Below are 15,883 nucleotides of genomic sequence, written 5' to 3' on the forward strand. Positions count from 1 at the left end.
TGCACTCACTATCTTGCTCCCCTCCGTTAATTCTTTCAGATTTGAAAAAACGGTGTATACAACTTTCCTCCCTTGGTTACCGTGTACAAGCTCCCAGGTGAGCGGAGTTATTCCTTTCTAGATCTGCCGCATCCCCGGATAAATGTAGTAATATCGCGGGGCCCACAATGCACGACGAATGCCAAAAGCCCGGTTTTGCACCGTTCCCATTCAGTAATGACGGTCGTTCCGCAAATGGTCCGAGTATCCGGCACGTTGTTTCCAGTTGTCTCGCCGAAACGACATATGGAATTTGCAAATAGTATATCAAAAATAAAATATTAATAAAATTGGGGTGCAACACGAGGACTTCCCAGGAGGTCACCCATCCTAGTACTACTCTCGCCCAAGCACGCTTAATTTCGGAGTTCTGATGGGATCCGGTGCATTAGTGCTGGTATGATCGCACCCGTTTTCTTCTTGTTCGCTTTAATCTTTATGCACTCACTATCTTGCTCCCCTCCATTAATTCTTTCAGACTTGAAAAAACGGTGTATGCAACTTTCCTCCCTTGGTAACCGTGCACAAGCTCCCAGGTGAGCGGAGTTATTCCTTTCTAGATCTGCCGCATCCCCGGATAAATGTAGTAATATCGCGGGTCCCACAATGCACGACGAATGCCAAAAGCCCGGTTTTGCACCGTTCCCATTCAGTAATGACGGTCGTTCCGCAAATGGTCCGAGTATCCGGCACGTTGTTTCCAGTTGTCTCGCCGAAACGACATATGGAATTTGCAAATAGTATATAAAAAATAAAATATTAATAAAATTGGGGTGCAACACGAGGACTTCCCAGGAGGTCACCCATCCTAGTACTACTCTCGCCCAAGCACGCTTAACTTCGGAGTTCTGATGGGATCCGGTGCATTAGTGCTGGTATGATCGCACCCATTTGCTTCTTGTTCGTTTTAATCTTTATGCACTCATTATCTTGCTCCCCTCCGTTAATTCTTTCAGATTTGAAAAAACGGTGTATGCAACTTTCCTCCCTTGGTAACCGTGCACAAGCTCCCAGGTGAGCGGAGTTATTCCTTTCTAGATCTGCCGCATCCCCGGATAAATGTAGTAATATCGCGGGGCCCACAATGCACGACGAATGCCAAAAGCCCGGTTTTGCACCGTTCCCATTCAGTAATGACGGTCGTTCCGCAAATGGTCCGAGTATCCGGCACGTTGTTTCCAGTTGTCTCGCCGAAACGACATATGGAATTTGCAAATAGTATATCAAAAATAAAATATTAATAAAATTGGGGTGCAACACGAGGACTTCCCAGGAGGTCACCCATCCTAGTGTACTACTCTCGCCCAAGCACGCTTAACTTCGGAGTTCTGATGGGATCCGGTGCATTAGTGCTGGTATGATCGCACCCGTTTGCTTCTTGTTCGTTTTAATCTTTATGCACTCATTATCTTGCTCCCCTCCGTTAATTCTTTCAGATTTGAAAAAACGGTATATGCAACTTTCCTCCCTTGGTTACCGTGCACAAGCTCCCAGGTGAGCGGAGTTATTCCTTTCTAGATCTGCCGCATCCCCGGATAAATGTAGTAATATCGCGGGGCCCACAATGCACGACGAATGCCAAAAGCCCGGTTTTGCACCGTTCCCATTCAGTAATGACGGTCGTTCCGCAAATGGTCCGAGTATCCGGCACGTTGTTTCCAGTTGTCTCGCCGAAACGACATATGGAATTTGCAAATAGTATATCAAAAATAAAATATTAATAAAATTGGGGTGCAACACGAGGACTTCCCAGGAGGTCACCCATCCTAGTACTACTCTCGCCCAAGCACGCTTAACTTCGGAGTTCTGATGGGATCCGGTGCATTAGTGCTGGTATGATCGCACCCGTTTGCTTCTTGTTCGCTTTAATCTTTATGCACTCATTATCTTGCTCCCCTCCGTTAATTCTTTCAGATTTGAAAAAACGGTGTATGCAACTTTCCTCCCTTGGTAACCGTGCACAAGCTCCCAGGTGAGCGGAGTTATTCCTTTCTAGATCTGCCGCATCCCCGGATAAATGTAGTAATATCGCGGGGCCCACAATGCACGACGAATGCCAAAAGCCCGGTTTTCCACCGTTCCCATTCAGTAATGACGGTCGTTCCGCAAATGGTCCGAGTATCCGGCACGTTGTTTCCAGTTGTCTCGCCGAAACGACATATGGAATTTGCAAATAGTATATCAAAAATAAAATATTAATAAAATTGGGGTGCAACAAGAGGACTTCCCAGGAGGTCACCCATCCTAGTTCTACTCTCGCCCAAGCACGCTTAACTTCGGAGTTCTGATGGGATCCGGTGCATTAGTGCTGGTATGATCGCACCCGTTTGCTTCTTATTCGTTTTAATCTTTATGCACTCATTATCTTGCTCCCCTCCGTTAATTCTTTCAGATTTGAAAAAACGGTATATGCAACTTTCCTCCCTTGGTTACCGTGCACAAGCTCCCAGGTGAGCGGAGTTATTCCTTTCTAGATCTGCCGCATCCCCGGATAAATGTAGTAATATCGCGGGGCCCACAATGCACGACGAATGCCAAAAGCCCGGTTTTGCACCGTTCCCATTCAGTAATGACGGTCGTTCCGCAAATGGTGCGAGTATCCGGCACGTTGTTTCCAGTTGTCTCGCCGAAACGACATATGGAATTTGCAAATAGTATATCAAAAATAAAATATTAATAAAATTGTGGTGCAACACGAGGACTTCCCAGGAGGTCACCCATCCTAGTACTACTCTCGCCCAAGCACGCTTAACTTCGGAGTTCTGATGGGATCCGGTGCATTAGTGCTGGTATGATCGCACCCGTTTGTTTCTTGTTCGCTTTAATCTTTATGCACTCATTATCTTGCTCCCCTCCGTTAATTCTTTCAGATTTTAAAAAACGGTGTATGCAACTTTCCTCCCTTGGTGACCGTGCACAAGCTCCCAGGTGAGCGGAGTTATTCCTTTCTAGATCTGCCGCATCCCCGGATAAATGTAGTAATATCGCGGGGCCCACAATGCACGACGAATGCCAAAAGCCCGGTTTTGCACCGTTCCCATTCAGTAATGACGGTCGTTCCGCAAATGGTCCGAGTATCCGGCACGTTGTTTCCAGTTGTCTCGCCGAAACGACATATGGAATTTGCAAATAGTATATCAAAAATAAAATATTAATAAAATTGGGGTGCAACACGAGGACTTCCCAGGAGGCCACCCATCCTAGTACTACTCTCGCCCAAGCACGCTTAACTTCGGAGTTCTGATGGGATCCGGTGCATTAGTGCTGGTATGATCGCACCCGTTTGCTTCTTGTTCGTTTTAATCTTTATGCACTCATTATCTTGCTCCCCTCCGTTAATTCTTTCAGATTTGAAAAAACGGTGTATACAACTTTCCTCCCTTGGTTACCGTGCACAAGCTCCCAGGTGAGCGGAGTTATTCCTTTCTAGATCTGCCGCATCCCCGGATAAATGTAGTAATATCGCGGGGCCCACAATGCACGACGAATGCCAAAAGCCCGGTTTTGCACCGTTCCCATTCAGTAATGACGGTCGTTCCGCAAATGGTCCGAGTATTCGGCACGTTGTTTCCAGTTGTCCCGCCGAAACGACATATGGAATTTGCAAATATTATATCAAAAATAAAATATTAATAAAATTGGGGTGCAACACGAGGACTTCCCAGGAGGTCACCCATCCTAGTACTACTCTCGCCCAAGCACGCTTAATTTCGGAGTTCTGATGGGATCCGGTGCATTAGTGCTGGTATGATCGCACCCGTTTTCTTCTTGTTCGCTTTAATCTTTATGCACTCACTATCTTGCTCCCCTCCATTAATTCTTTCAGACTTGAAAAAACGGTGTATGCAACTTTCCTCCCTTGGTAACCGTGCACAAGCTCCCAGGTGAGCTGAGTTATTCCTTTCTAGATCTGCCGCATCCCCGGATAAATGTAGTAATATCGCGGGGCCCACAATGCACGACGAATGCCAAAAGCCCGGTTTTGCACCGTTCCCATTCAGTAATGACGGTCGTTCCGCAAATGGTCCGAGTATCCGGCACGTTGTTTCCAGTTGTCTCGCCGAAACGACATATGGAATTTGCAAATAGTATATCAAAAATAAAATATTAATAAAATTGAGGTGCAACACGAGGACTTCCCAGGAGGTCACCCATCCTAATACTACTCTCGCCCAAGCACGCTTAATTTCGGAGTTCTGATGGGATCCGGTGCATTAGTGCTGGTATGATCGCACCCGTTTTCCTCTTGTTCGCTTTAATCTTTATACACTCACTATCTTGCTCCCCTCCATTAATTCTTTCAGACTTGAAAAAACGGTGTATGCAACTTTCCTCCCTTGGTAACCGTGCACAAGCTCCCAGGTGAGCGGAGTTATTCCTTTCTAGATCTGCCGCATCCCCGGATAAATGTAGTAATATCGCGGGGCCCACAATGCACGACGAATGCCAAAAGCCCGGTTTTGCACCGTTCCCATTCAGTAATGACGGTCGTTCCGCAAATGGTCCGAGTATCCGGCACGTTGTTTCCAGTTGTCTCGCCGAAACGACATATGGAATTTGCAAATAGTATATCAAAAATAAAATATTAATAAAATTGGGGTGCAACACGAGGACTTCCCAGGAGGTCACCCATCCTAGTACTACTCTCGCCCAAGCACGCTTAACTTCGGAGTTCTGATGGGATCCGGTGCATTAGTGCTGGTATGATCGCACCCGTTTGCTTCTTGTTCGTTTTAATCTTTATGCACTCATTATCTTGCTCCCCTCCGTTAATTCTTTCAGATTTGAAAAAACGGTGTATGCAACTTTCCTCCCTTGGTAACCGTGCACAAGCTCCCAGGTGAGCGGAGTTATTCCTTTCTAGATCTGCCGCATCCCCGGATAAATGTAGTAATATCGCGGGGCCCACAATGCACGACGAATGCCAAAAGCCCGGTTTTGCACCGTTCCCATTCAGTAATGACGGTCGTTCCGCAAATGGTCCGAGTATCCGGCACGTTGTTTCCAGTTGTCTCGCCGAAACGACATATGGAATTTGCAAATAGTATATCAAAAATAAAATATTAATAAAATTGGGGTGCAACACGAGGACTTCCCAGGAGGTCACCCATCCTAGTACTACTCTCGCCCAAGCACGCTTAACTTCGGAGTTCTGATGGGATCCGGTGCATTAGTGCTGGTATGATCGCACCCATTTGCTTCTTGTTCGCTTTAATCTTTATGCACTCATTATCTTGCTCCCCTCCGTTAATTCATTCAGATTTGAAAAAACGGTGTATGCAACTTTCCTCCCTTGGTAACCGTGCACAAGCTCCCAGGTGAGCGGAGTTATTCCTTTCTAGATCTGCCGCATCCCCGGATAAATGTAGTAATATCGCGGGGCCCACAATGCACGACGAATGCCAAAAGCCCGGTTTTGCACCGTTCCCATTCAGTAATGACGGTCGTTCCGCAAATGGTCCGAGTATCCGGCACGTTGTTTCCAGTTGTCTCGCCGAAACGACATATGGAATTTGCAAATAGTATATCAAAAATAAAATATTAATAAAATTGGGGTGCAACACGAGGACTTCCCAGGAGGTCACCGATCCTAGAACTACTCTCGCCCAAGCACGCTTAACTTCGGAGTTCTGATGGGATCCGGTGCATTAGTGCTGGTATGATCGCACCCGTTTGCTTCTTGTTCGTTTTAATCTTTATGCACTCATTATCTTGCTCCCCTCCGTTAATTCTTTCAGATTTGAAAAAACGGTATATGCAACTTTCCTCCCTTGGTTACCGTGCACAAGCTCCCAGGTGAGCGGAGTTATTCCTTTCTAGATCTGCCGCATCCCCGGATAAATGTAGTAATATCGCGGGGCCCACAATGCACGACGAATGCCAAAAGCCCGGTTTTGCACCGTTCCCATTCAGTAATGACAGTCGTTCCGCAAATGGTCCGAGTATCCGGCACGTTGTTTCCTGTTGTCTCGCCGAAACGACATATGGAATTTGCAAATAGTATATCAAAAATAAAATATTAATAAAATTGGGGTGCAACACGAGGACTTCCCAGGAGGTCACCCATCCTAGTACTACTCTCGCCCAAGCACGCTTAACTAAAGGAGTTCTGATGGGATCCGGTGCATTAGTGCTGGTATGATCGCACCCGTTTTCTTCTTGTTCGCTTTAATCTTTATGCACTCACTATCTTGCTCCCCTCCATTAATTCTTTCAGACTTGAAAAAACGGTGTATGCAACTTTCCTCCCTTGGTAACCGTGCACAAGCTCCCAGGTGAGCGGAGTTATTCCTTTCTAGATCTGCCGCATCCCCGGATAAATGTAGTAATATCGCGGGGCCCACAATGCACGACGAATGCCAAAAGCCCGGTTTTGCACCGTTCCCATTCAGTAATGACGGTCGTTCCGCAAATGGTCCGAGTATCCGGCACGTTGTTTCCAGTTGTCTCGCCGAAACGACATATGGAATTTGCAAATAGTATATCAAAAATAAAATATTAATAAAATTGGGGTGCAACACGAGGACTTCCCAGGAGGTCACCCATCCTAGAACTACTCTCGCCCAAGCACGCTTAACTTCGGAGTTCTGATGGGATCCGGTGCATTAGTGCTGGTATGATCGCACCCGTTTGCTTCTTGTTCGTTTTAATCTTTATGCACTCATTATCTTGCTCCCCTCCGTTAATTTTTTCAGATTTGAAAAAACGGTATATGCAACTTTCCTCCCTTGGTTACCGTGCACAAGCTCCCAGGTGAGCGGAGTTATTCCTTTCTAGATCTGCCGCATCCCCGGATAAATGTAGTAATATCGCGGGGCCCACAATGCACGACGAATGCCAAAAGCCCGGTTTTGCACCGTTCCCATTCAGTAATGACAGTCGTTCCGCAAATGGTCCGAGTATCCGGCACGTTGTTTCCTGTTGTCTCGCCGAAACGACATATGGAATTTGCAAATAGTATATCAAAAATAAAATATTAATAAAATTGGGGTGCAACACGAGGACTTCCCAGGAGGTCACCCATCCTAGTACTACTCTCGCCCAAGCACGCTTAACTTCGGAGTTCTGATGGGATCCGTTGCATTAGTGCTGGTATGATCGCACCTGTTTGCTTCTTGTTCGCTTTAATCTTTATGCACTCATTATCTTGCTCCCCTCCGTTAATTCTTTCAGATTTGAAAAAACGGTGTATGCAACTTTCCTCCCTTGGTAACCGTGAACAAGCTCCCAGGTGAGCGGAGTTATTCCTTTCTAGATCTGCCGCATCCCCGGATAAATGTAGTAATATCGCGGGGCCCACAATGCACGACGAATGCCAAAAGCCCGGTTTTGCACCGTTCCCATTCAGTAATGACGGTCGTTCCGCAAATGGTCCGAGTATCCGGCACGTTGTTTCCAGTTGTCTCGCCGAAACGACATATGGAATTTGCAAATAGTATATCAAAAATAAAATATTAATAAAATTGGGGTGCAACACGAGGACTTCCCAGGAGGTCACCCATCCTAGTACTACTATCGCCCAAGCACGCTTAACTTCGGAGTTCTGATGGGATCCGGTGCATTAGTGTTGGTATGATCGCACCCGTTTGCTTCTTGTTCGTTTTCATCTTTATGCACTCATTATCTTGCTCCCCTCCGTTAATTCTTTCAGATTTGAAAAAACGGTGTATGCAACTTTCCTCCCTTGGTAACCGTGCACAAGCTCCCAGGTGAGCGGAGTTATTCCTTTCTAGATCTGCCGCATCCCCGGATAAATGTAGTAATATCGCGGGGCCCACAATGCACGACGAATGCCAAAAGCCCGGTTTTGCACCGTTCCCATTCAGTAATGACGGTCGTTCCGCAAATGGTCCGAGTATCCGGCACGTTGTTTCCAGTTGTCTCGCCGAAACGACATATGGAATTTGCAAATAGTATATCAAAAATAAAATATTAATAAAATTGGGGTGCAACACGAGGACTTCCCAGGAGGTCACCCATCTTAGAACTACTCTCGCCCAAGCACGCTTAACTTCGGAGTTCTGATGGGATCCGGTGCATTAGTGCTGGTATGATCGCACCCGTTTGCTTCTTGTTCGTTTTAATCTTTATGCACTCATTATCTTGCTCCCCTCCGTTAATTCTTTCAGATTTGAAAAAACGGTATATGCAACTTTCCTCCCTTGGTTACCGTGCACAAGCTCCCAGGTGAGCGGAGTTATTCCTTTCTAGATCTGCCGCATCCCCGGATAAATGTAGTAATATCGCGGGGCCCACAATGCACGACGAATGCCAAAAGCCCGGTTTTGCACCGTTCCCATTCAGTAATGACAGTCGTTCCGCAAATGGTCCGAGTATCCGGCACGTTGTTTCCTGTTGTCTCGCCGAAACGACATATGGAATTTGCAAATAGTATATCAAAAATAAAATATTAATAAAATTGGGGTGCAACACGAGGACTTCCCAGGAGGTCACCCATCCTAGTACTACTCTCGCCCAAGCACGCTTAACTTCGGAGTTCTGATGGGATCCGGTGCATTAGTGCTGGTATGATCGCACCCGTTTTCTTCTTGTTCGCTTTAATCTTTATGCACTCACTATCTTGCTCCCCTCCATTAATTCTTTCAGACTTGAAAAAACGGTGTATGCAACTTTCCTCCCTTGGTAACCGTGCACAAGCTCCCAGGTGAGCGGAGTTATTCCTTTCTAGATCTGCCGCATCCCCGGATAAATGTAGTAATATCGCGGGGCCCACAATGCACGACGAATGCCAAAAGCCCGGTTTTGCACCGTTCCCATTCAGTAATGACGGTCGTTCCGCAAATGGTCCGAGTATCCGGCACGTTGTTTCCAGTTGTCTCGCCGAAACGACATATGGAATTTGCAAATAGTATATCAAAAATAAAATATTAATAAAATTGGGGTGCAACACGAGGACTTCCCAGGAGGTCACCCATCCTAGAACTACTCTCGCCCAAGCACGCTTAACTTCGGAGTTCTGATGGGATCCGGTGCATTAGTGCTGGTATGATCGCACCCGTTTGCTTCTTGTTCGTTTTAATCTTTATGCACTCATTATCTTGCTCCCCTCCGTTAATTCTTTCAGATTTGAAAAAACGGTATATGCAACTTTCCTCCCTTGGTTACCGTGCACAAGCTCCCAGGTGAGCGGAGTTATTCCTTTCTAGATCTGCCGCATCCCCGGATAAATGTAGTAATATCGCGGGGCCCACAATGCACGACGAATGCCAAAAGCCCGGTTTTGCACCGTTCCCATTCAGTAATGACGGTCGTTCCGCAAATGGTCCGAGTATCCGGCACGTTGTTTCCAGTTGTCTCGCCGAAACGACATATGGAATTTGCAAATAGTATATCAAAAATAAAATATTAATAAAATTGGGGTGCAACACGAGGACTTCCCAGGAGGTCACCCATCCTAGTACTACTCTCGCCCAAGCACGCTTAACTTCGGAGTTCTGATGGGATCCGGTGCATTAGTGTTGGTATGATCGCACCCGTTTGCTTCTTGTTCGTTTTAATCTTTATGCACTCATTATCTTGCTCCCCTCCGTTAATTCTTTCAGATTTGAAAAAACGGTATATGCAACTTTCCTCCCTTGGTTACCGTGCACAAGCTCCCAGGTGAGCGGAGTTATTCCTTTCTAGATCTGCCGCATCCCCGGATAAATGTAGTAATATCGCGGGGCCCACAATGCACGACGAATGCCAAAAGCCCGCTTTTGCACCGTTCCCATTCAGTAATGACGGTCGTTCCGCAAATGGTCCGAGTATCCGGCAAGTTGTTTCCAGTTGTCTCGCCGAAACGACATATGGAATTTGCAAATAGTATATCAAAAATAAAATATTAATAAAATTGGGGTGCAACACGAGGACTTCCCAGGAGGTCACCCATCCTAGTACTACTCTCGCCCAAGCACGCTTAACTTCGGAGTTCTGATGGGATCCGGTGCATTAGTGCTAGTATGATCGCACCCGTTTTCTTCTTGTTCGCTTTAATCTTTATGCACTCACTATCTTGCTCCCCTCCATTAATTCTTTCAGACTTGAAAAAACGGTGTATGCAACTTTCCTCCCTTGGTAACCGTGCACAAGCTCCCAGGTGAGCGGAGTTATTCCTTTCTAGATCTGCCGCATCCCCGGATAAATGTAGTAATATCGCGGGGCCCACAATGCACGACGAATGCCAAAAGCCCGGTTTTCCACCGTTCCCATTCAGTAATGACAGTCGTTCCGCAAATGGTCCGAGTATCCGGCACGTTGTTTCCTGTTGTCTCGCCGAAACGACATATGGAATTTGCAAATAGTATATCAAAAATAAAATATTAATAAAATTGGGGTGCAACACGAGGACTTCCCAGGAGGTCACCCATCCTAGTACTACTCTCGCCCAAGCACGCTTAACTAAAGGAGTTCTGATGGGATCCGGTGCATTAGTGCTGGTATGATCGCACCCGTTTTCTTCTTGTTCGCTTTAATCTTTATGCACTCACTATCTTGCTCCCCTCCATTAATTCTTTCAGACTTGAAAAAACGGTGTATGCAACTTTCCTCCCTTGGTAACCGTGCACAAGCTCCCAGGTGAGCGGAGTTATTCCTTTCTAGATCTGCCGCATCCCCGGATAAATGTAGTAATATCGCGGGGCCCACAATGCACGACGAATGCCAAAAGCCCGGTTTTGCACCGTTCCCATTCAGTAATGACGGTCGTTCCGCAAATGGTCCGAGTATCCGGCACGTTGTTTCCAGTTGTCTCGCCGAAACGACATATGGAATTTGCAAATAGTATATCAAAAATAAAATATTAATAAAATTGGGGTGCAACACGAGGACTTCCCAGGAGGTCACCCATCCTAGAACTACTCTCGCCCAAGCACGCTTAACTTCGGAGTTCTGATGGGATCCGGTGCATTAGTGCTGGTATGATCGCACCCGTTTGCTTCTTGTTCGTTTTAATCTTTATGCACTCATTATCTTGCTCCCCTCCGTTAATTTTTTCAGATTTGAAAAAACGGTATATGCAACTTTCCTCCCTTGGTTACCGTGCACAAGCTCACAGGTGAGCGGAGTTATTCCTTTCTAGATCTGCCGCATCCCCGGATAAATGTAGTAATATCGCGGGGCCCACAATGCACGACGAATGCCAAAAGCCCGGTTTTGCACCGTTCCCATTCAGTAATGACAGTCGTTCCGCAAATGGTCCGAGTATCCGGCACGTTGTTTCCTGTTGTCTCGCCGAAACGACATATGGAATTTGCAAATAGTATATCAAAAATAAAATATTAATAAAATTGGGGTGCAACACGAGGACTTCCCAGGAGGTCACCCATCCTAGTACTACTCTCGCCCAAGCACGCTTAACTTCGGAGTTCTGATGGGATCCGGTGCATTAGTGCTGGTATGATCGCACCTGTTTGCTTCTTGTTCGCTTTAATCTTTATGCACTCATTATCTTGCTCCCCTCCGTTAATTCTTTCAGATTTGAAAAAACGGTGTATGCAACTTTCCTCCCTTGGTAACCGTGAACAAGCTCCCAGGTGAGCGGAGTTATTCCTTTCTAGATCTGCCGCATCCCCGGATAAATGTAGTAATATCGCGGGGCCCACAATGCACGACGAATGCCAAAAGCCCGGTTTTGCACCGTTCCCATTCAGTAATGACGGTCGTTCCGCAAATGGTCCGAGTATCCGGCACGTTGTTTCCAGTTGTCTCGCCGAAACGACATATGGAATTTGCAAATAGTATATCAAAAATAAAATATTAATAAAATTGGGGTGCAACACGAGGACTTCCCAGGAGGTCACCCATCCTAGTACTACTATCGCCCAAGCACGCTTAACTTCGGAGTTCTGATGGGATCCGGTGCATTAGTGTTGGTATGATCGCACCCGTTTGCTTCTTGTTCGTTTTCATCTTTATGCACTCATTATCTTGCTCCCCTCCGTTAATTCTTTCAGATTTGAAAAAACGGTATATGCAACTTTCCTCCCTTGGTTACCGTGCTCAAGCTCCCAGGTGAGCAGAGTTATTCCTTTCTAGATCTGCCGCATCCCCGGATAAATGTAGTAATATCGCGGGGCCCACAATGCACGACGAATGCCAAAAGCCCGGTTTTGCACCGTTCCCATTCAGTAATGACGGTCGTTCCGCAAATGGTCCGAGTATCCGGCACGTTGTTTCCAGTTGTCTCGCCGAAACGACATATGGAATTTGCAAATAGTATATCAAAAATAAAATATTAATAAAATTGGGGTGCAACACGAGGACTTCCCATGAGGTCACCCATCCTAATACTACTCTCGCCCAAGCACGCTTAATTTCGGAGTTCTGATGGGATACGGTGCATTAGTGCTGGTATGATCGCACCCGTTTTCTTCTTGTTCGCTTTAATCTTTATGCACTCACTATCTTGCTCCCCTCCATTAATTCTTTCAGACTTGAAAAAAGGGTGTATGCAACTTTCCTCCCTTGGTAACCGTGCACAAGCTCCCAGGTGAGCGGAGTTATTCGTTTCTAGATCTGCCGCATCCCCGGATAAATGTAGTAATATCGCGGGGCCCACAATGCACGACGAATGCCAAAAGCCCGGTTTTGCACCGTTCCCATTCAGTAATGACGGTCGTTCCGCAAATGGTCCGAGTATCCGGCACGTTGTTTCCAGTTGTCTCGCCGAAACGACAGATGGAATTTGCAAATAGTATATCAAAAATAAAATATTAATAAAATTGGGGTGCAACACGAGGACTTCCCAGGAGGTCACCCATCCTAGTACTACTCTCGCCCAAGCATGCTTAACTTCGGAGTTCTGATGGGATCCGGTGCATTAGTGCTGGTATGATCGCACCCGTTTGCTTCTTGTTCGCTTTAATCTTTATGCACTAATTATCTTGCTCCCCTCCGTTAATTCTTTCAGACTTGAAAAAACGGTGTATGCAACTTTCCTCCCTTGGTTACCGTGCACAAGCTCCCAGGTGAGCGGAGTTATTCCTTTCTAGATCTGCCGCATCCCCGGATAAATGTAGTAATATCGCGGGGCCCACAATGCACGACGAATGCCAAAAGCCCGGTTTTCCACCGTTCCCATTCAGTAATGACAGTCGTTCCGCAAATGGTCCAAATATCCGGCACGTTGTTTCCTGTTGTCTCGCCGAAACGACATATGGAATTTGCAAATAGTATATCAATAATAAAATATTAATAAAATTGGGGTGCAACACGAGGACTTCCCAGGAGGTCACCCATCATATTACTACTCTCGCCCAAGCACGCTTAACTTCGGAGTTCTGATGGGATCCGGTGCATTAGTGCTGGTATGATCGCACCCGTTTTCTTCTTGTTCGCTTTAATCTTTATGCACTCACTATCTTGCTCCCCTCCATTAATTCTTTCAGATTTGAAAAAACGGTGTATGCAACTTTCCACCCTTGGTAACCGTGCACAAGCTCCCAGGTGAGCGGAGTTATTCCTTTCTAGATCTGCCGCATCCTCGGATAAATGTAGTAATATCACGGGGCCCACAATGCACGACGAATGCCAAAAGCCCAGTTTTGCACCGTTCCCATTCAGTAATGACGGTCGTGCCGCAAATGGTCCGAGTATCTCGCACGTTGTTTCCAGTTGTCTCGCCGAAACAACATATGGAATTTGCAAATAGTATATCAAAAATAAAATATTAATAAAATTGGGGTGCAACACGAGGACTTCCCAGGAGGTCACCCATCCTATTACTACTCTCGCCCAAGCACGCTTAACTTCGGAGTTCTGATGGGATCCGGTGCATTAGTGCTGGTATGATCGCACCCGTTTGCTTCTTGTTCGCTTTAATCTTTATGCACTCACTTTCTTGCTCCCCTCCATTAATTCTTTCAGACTTGAAAAAACGGTGTATGCAACTTTCCTCCCTTGGTAACCGTGCACAAGCTCCCAGGTGAGCGGAGTTATTACTTTCTAGATCTGCCGCATCCCCGGATAAATGTAGTAATATCACGGGGCCCACAATGCACGACGAATGCCAAAAGCCCAGTTTTGCACCGTTCCCATTCAGTAATGATGGTCGTGCCGCAAATGGTCCGAGTATCTCGCACGTTGTTTCCAGTTGTCTCGCCGAAACGACATATGGAATTTGCAAATAGTATATCAAAAATAAAATATTAATAAAATTGGGGTGCAACACGAGGACTTCCCAGGAGGTCACCCATCATATTACTACTCTCGCCCAAGCACGCTTAACTTCGGAGTTCCGATGGGATACGGTGCATTAGTGCTGGTATGATCGCACCCGTTTGCTTCTTGTTCGCTTTAATCTTTATGCACTCACTATCTTGCTCCCCTCCATTAATTCTTTCAGACTTGAAAAAACGGTGTATGCAACTTTCCTCCCTTGGTTACCGTGCACAAGCTCCCAGGTGAGCGGAGTTATTCCTTTCTAGATCTGCCGCATCCCCGGATAAATGTAGTAATATCGCGGGGCCCACAATGCACGACGAATGCCAAAAGCCCGGTTTTGCACCGTTCCCATTCAATAATGACAGTCGTTCCGCAAATGGTCCGAGTATCCAGCACGTTGTTTCCTGTTGTCACGCCGAAACGACATATGGAATTTGCCAATAGTATATCAAAAATAAAATATTAATAAAATTGGGGTGCAACACGAGGACTTCCCAGGAGGTCACCCATCCTAGAACTACTCTCGCCCAAGCACGCTTAACTTCGGAGTTCTGATGGGATCCGGTGCATTAGTGCTGGTATGATCGCACCCGTTTGCTTCTTGTTCGTTTTAATCTTTATGCACTCATTATCTTGCTCCCCTCCGTTAATTTTTTCAGATTTGAAAAAACGGTATATGCAACTTTCCTCCCTTGGTTACCGTGCACAAGCTCACAGGTGAGCGGAGTTATTCCTTTCTAGATCTGCCGCATCCCCGGATAAATGTAGTAATATCGCGGGGCCCACAATGCACGACGAATGCCAAAAGCCCGGTTTTGCACCGTTCCCATTCAGTAATGACAGTCGTTCCGCAAATGGTCCGAGTATCCGGCACGTTGTTTCCTGTTGTCTCGCCGAAACGACATATGGAATTTGCAAATAGTATATCAAAAATAAAATATTAATAAAATTGGGGTGCAACACGAGGACTTCCCAGGAGGTCACCCATCCTAGTACTACTCTCGCCCAAGCACGCTTAACTTCGGAGTTCTGATGGGATCCGGTGCATTAGTGCTGGTATGATCGCACCTGTTTGCTTCTTGTTCGCTTTAATCTTTATGCACTCATTATCTTGCTCCCCTCCGTTAATTCTTTCAGATTTGAAAAAACGGTGTATGCAACTTTCCTCCCTTGGTAACCGTGAACAAGCTCCCAGGTGAGCGGAGTTATTCCTTTCTAGATCTGCCGCATCCCCGGATAAATGTAGTAATATCGCGGGGCCCACAATGCACGACGAATGCCAAAAGCCCGGTTTTGCACCGTTCCCATTCAGTAATGACGGTCGTTCCGCAAATGGTCCGAGTATCCGGCACGTTGTTTCCAGTTGTCTCGCCGAAACGACATATGGAATTTGCAAATAGTATATCAAAAATAAAATATTAATAAAATTGGGGTGCAACACGAGGACTTCCCAGGAGGTCACCCATCCTAGTACTACTATCGCCCAAGCACGCTTAACTTCGGAGTTCTGATGGGATCCGGTGCATTAGTGTTGGTATGATCGCACCCGTTTGCTTCTTGTTCGTTTTCATCTTTATGCACTCATTATCTTGCTCCCCTCCGTTAATTCTTTCAGATTTGAAAAAACGGTATATGCAACTTTCCTCCCTTGGTTACCGTGCACAAGCTCCCAGGTGAGCAG

The 15,883-nt window shown here is 46.3% G+C and overlaps 33 non-coding genes across 33 annotated transcripts; all 33 read right to left on the reverse strand.

The window, feature by feature from the left end:
* Positions 1-331: 331 nt before the first annotated feature.
* Positions 332-450, reverse strand: LOC148859781 (5S ribosomal RNA). The gene has a single exon (XR_016096378.1). It is a non-coding gene; the product is annotated as a 5S ribosomal RNA (ribosomal RNA).
* Positions 451-809: 359 nt separating this feature from the next.
* On the reverse strand, positions 810-928 carry LOC148859782 (5S ribosomal RNA). Its single transcript, XR_016095372.1, has one exon. It is a non-coding gene; the product is annotated as a 5S ribosomal RNA (ribosomal RNA).
* A 359-nt stretch (positions 929-1,287) lies between these two features.
* Positions 1,288-1,408, reverse strand: LOC148859783 (5S ribosomal RNA). The gene has a single exon (XR_016097352.1). It is a non-coding gene; the product is annotated as a 5S ribosomal RNA (ribosomal RNA).
* Positions 1,409-1,767: 359 nt separating this feature from the next.
* On the reverse strand, positions 1,768-1,886 carry LOC148859784 (5S ribosomal RNA). The gene has a single exon (XR_016095382.1). It is a non-coding gene; the product is annotated as a 5S ribosomal RNA (ribosomal RNA).
* A 359-nt stretch (positions 1,887-2,245) lies between these two features.
* Positions 2,246-2,364, reverse strand: LOC148859785 (5S ribosomal RNA). The gene has a single exon (XR_016097767.1). It is a non-coding gene; the product is annotated as a 5S ribosomal RNA (ribosomal RNA).
* Positions 2,365-2,723: 359 nt separating this feature from the next.
* LOC148859786 (5S ribosomal RNA) lies at positions 2,724-2,842 on the reverse strand. The gene has a single exon (XR_016096061.1). It is a non-coding gene; the product is annotated as a 5S ribosomal RNA (ribosomal RNA).
* Positions 2,843-3,201: 359 nt separating this feature from the next.
* LOC148859787 (5S ribosomal RNA) lies at positions 3,202-3,320 on the reverse strand. The gene has a single exon (XR_016095790.1). It is a non-coding gene; the product is annotated as a 5S ribosomal RNA (ribosomal RNA).
* Positions 3,321-3,679: 359 nt separating this feature from the next.
* Positions 3,680-3,798, reverse strand: LOC148859788 (5S ribosomal RNA). Its single transcript, XR_016096379.1, has one exon. It is a non-coding gene; the product is annotated as a 5S ribosomal RNA (ribosomal RNA).
* Positions 3,799-4,157: 359 nt separating this feature from the next.
* On the reverse strand, positions 4,158-4,276 carry LOC148859789 (5S ribosomal RNA). The gene has a single exon (XR_016097299.1). It is a non-coding gene; the product is annotated as a 5S ribosomal RNA (ribosomal RNA).
* A 359-nt stretch (positions 4,277-4,635) lies between these two features.
* Positions 4,636-4,754, reverse strand: LOC148859790 (5S ribosomal RNA). Its single transcript, XR_016095387.1, has one exon. It is a non-coding gene; the product is annotated as a 5S ribosomal RNA (ribosomal RNA).
* Positions 4,755-5,113: 359 nt separating this feature from the next.
* Positions 5,114-5,232, reverse strand: LOC148859791 (5S ribosomal RNA). The gene has a single exon (XR_016095388.1). It is a non-coding gene; the product is annotated as a 5S ribosomal RNA (ribosomal RNA).
* A 359-nt stretch (positions 5,233-5,591) lies between these two features.
* Positions 5,592-5,710, reverse strand: LOC148859792 (5S ribosomal RNA). Its single transcript, XR_016097664.1, has one exon. It is a non-coding gene; the product is annotated as a 5S ribosomal RNA (ribosomal RNA).
* Positions 5,711-6,069: 359 nt separating this feature from the next.
* On the reverse strand, positions 6,070-6,189 carry LOC148859793 (5S ribosomal RNA). The gene has a single exon (XR_016097651.1). It is a non-coding gene; the product is annotated as a 5S ribosomal RNA (ribosomal RNA).
* Positions 6,190-6,548: 359 nt separating this feature from the next.
* Positions 6,549-6,667, reverse strand: LOC148859794 (5S ribosomal RNA). Its single transcript, XR_016096258.1, has one exon. It is a non-coding gene; the product is annotated as a 5S ribosomal RNA (ribosomal RNA).
* A 359-nt stretch (positions 6,668-7,026) lies between these two features.
* LOC148859795 (5S ribosomal RNA) lies at positions 7,027-7,145 on the reverse strand. Its single transcript, XR_016096965.1, has one exon. It is a non-coding gene; the product is annotated as a 5S ribosomal RNA (ribosomal RNA).
* Positions 7,146-7,504: 359 nt separating this feature from the next.
* Positions 7,505-7,623, reverse strand: LOC148859796 (5S ribosomal RNA). Its single transcript, XR_016097276.1, has one exon. It is a non-coding gene; the product is annotated as a 5S ribosomal RNA (ribosomal RNA).
* Positions 7,624-7,982: 359 nt separating this feature from the next.
* Positions 7,983-8,101, reverse strand: LOC148859797 (5S ribosomal RNA). Its single transcript, XR_016096453.1, has one exon. It is a non-coding gene; the product is annotated as a 5S ribosomal RNA (ribosomal RNA).
* A 359-nt stretch (positions 8,102-8,460) lies between these two features.
* On the reverse strand, positions 8,461-8,579 carry LOC148859798 (5S ribosomal RNA). Its single transcript, XR_016095389.1, has one exon. It is a non-coding gene; the product is annotated as a 5S ribosomal RNA (ribosomal RNA).
* Positions 8,580-8,938: 359 nt separating this feature from the next.
* LOC148859799 (5S ribosomal RNA) lies at positions 8,939-9,057 on the reverse strand. The gene has a single exon (XR_016096259.1). It is a non-coding gene; the product is annotated as a 5S ribosomal RNA (ribosomal RNA).
* A 359-nt stretch (positions 9,058-9,416) lies between these two features.
* LOC148859800 (5S ribosomal RNA) lies at positions 9,417-9,535 on the reverse strand. Its single transcript, XR_016096150.1, has one exon. It is a non-coding gene; the product is annotated as a 5S ribosomal RNA (ribosomal RNA).
* A 359-nt stretch (positions 9,536-9,894) lies between these two features.
* Positions 9,895-10,013, reverse strand: LOC148859801 (5S ribosomal RNA). Its single transcript, XR_016095810.1, has one exon. It is a non-coding gene; the product is annotated as a 5S ribosomal RNA (ribosomal RNA).
* A 359-nt stretch (positions 10,014-10,372) lies between these two features.
* Positions 10,373-10,492, reverse strand: LOC148859802 (5S ribosomal RNA). The gene has a single exon (XR_016097652.1). It is a non-coding gene; the product is annotated as a 5S ribosomal RNA (ribosomal RNA).
* A 359-nt stretch (positions 10,493-10,851) lies between these two features.
* LOC148859803 (5S ribosomal RNA) lies at positions 10,852-10,970 on the reverse strand. Its single transcript, XR_016096261.1, has one exon. It is a non-coding gene; the product is annotated as a 5S ribosomal RNA (ribosomal RNA).
* A 359-nt stretch (positions 10,971-11,329) lies between these two features.
* Positions 11,330-11,448, reverse strand: LOC148859804 (5S ribosomal RNA). The gene has a single exon (XR_016096007.1). It is a non-coding gene; the product is annotated as a 5S ribosomal RNA (ribosomal RNA).
* Positions 11,449-11,807: 359 nt separating this feature from the next.
* Positions 11,808-11,926, reverse strand: LOC148859805 (5S ribosomal RNA). The gene has a single exon (XR_016097278.1). It is a non-coding gene; the product is annotated as a 5S ribosomal RNA (ribosomal RNA).
* Positions 11,927-12,285: 359 nt separating this feature from the next.
* On the reverse strand, positions 12,286-12,404 carry LOC148859806 (5S ribosomal RNA). Its single transcript, XR_016098123.1, has one exon. It is a non-coding gene; the product is annotated as a 5S ribosomal RNA (ribosomal RNA).
* A 359-nt stretch (positions 12,405-12,763) lies between these two features.
* LOC148859807 (5S ribosomal RNA) lies at positions 12,764-12,882 on the reverse strand. The gene has a single exon (XR_016096107.1). It is a non-coding gene; the product is annotated as a 5S ribosomal RNA (ribosomal RNA).
* Positions 12,883-13,241: 359 nt separating this feature from the next.
* Positions 13,242-13,360, reverse strand: LOC148859808 (5S ribosomal RNA). The gene has a single exon (XR_016096430.1). It is a non-coding gene; the product is annotated as a 5S ribosomal RNA (ribosomal RNA).
* Positions 13,361-13,719: 359 nt separating this feature from the next.
* LOC148859809 (5S ribosomal RNA) lies at positions 13,720-13,838 on the reverse strand. The gene has a single exon (XR_016096396.1). It is a non-coding gene; the product is annotated as a 5S ribosomal RNA (ribosomal RNA).
* Positions 13,839-14,197: 359 nt separating this feature from the next.
* LOC148859810 (5S ribosomal RNA) lies at positions 14,198-14,316 on the reverse strand. The gene has a single exon (XR_016097960.1). It is a non-coding gene; the product is annotated as a 5S ribosomal RNA (ribosomal RNA).
* A 359-nt stretch (positions 14,317-14,675) lies between these two features.
* Positions 14,676-14,794, reverse strand: LOC148859811 (5S ribosomal RNA). The gene has a single exon (XR_016096262.1). It is a non-coding gene; the product is annotated as a 5S ribosomal RNA (ribosomal RNA).
* Positions 14,795-15,153: 359 nt separating this feature from the next.
* LOC148859812 (5S ribosomal RNA) lies at positions 15,154-15,272 on the reverse strand. The gene has a single exon (XR_016096008.1). It is a non-coding gene; the product is annotated as a 5S ribosomal RNA (ribosomal RNA).
* Positions 15,273-15,631: 359 nt separating this feature from the next.
* On the reverse strand, positions 15,632-15,750 carry LOC148859813 (5S ribosomal RNA). The gene has a single exon (XR_016097279.1). It is a non-coding gene; the product is annotated as a 5S ribosomal RNA (ribosomal RNA).
* Positions 15,751-15,883: the final 133 nt, after the last annotated feature.

This window comes from Nelumbo lutea, chromosome 4 (genome assembly GCF_056320005.1).
Source record: "Nelumbo lutea isolate HS-2025 chromosome 4, American lotus-T2T, whole genome shotgun sequence".
Classification (NCBI taxonomy): Eukaryota; Viridiplantae; Streptophyta; class Magnoliopsida; order Proteales; family Nelumbonaceae; genus Nelumbo; species Nelumbo lutea.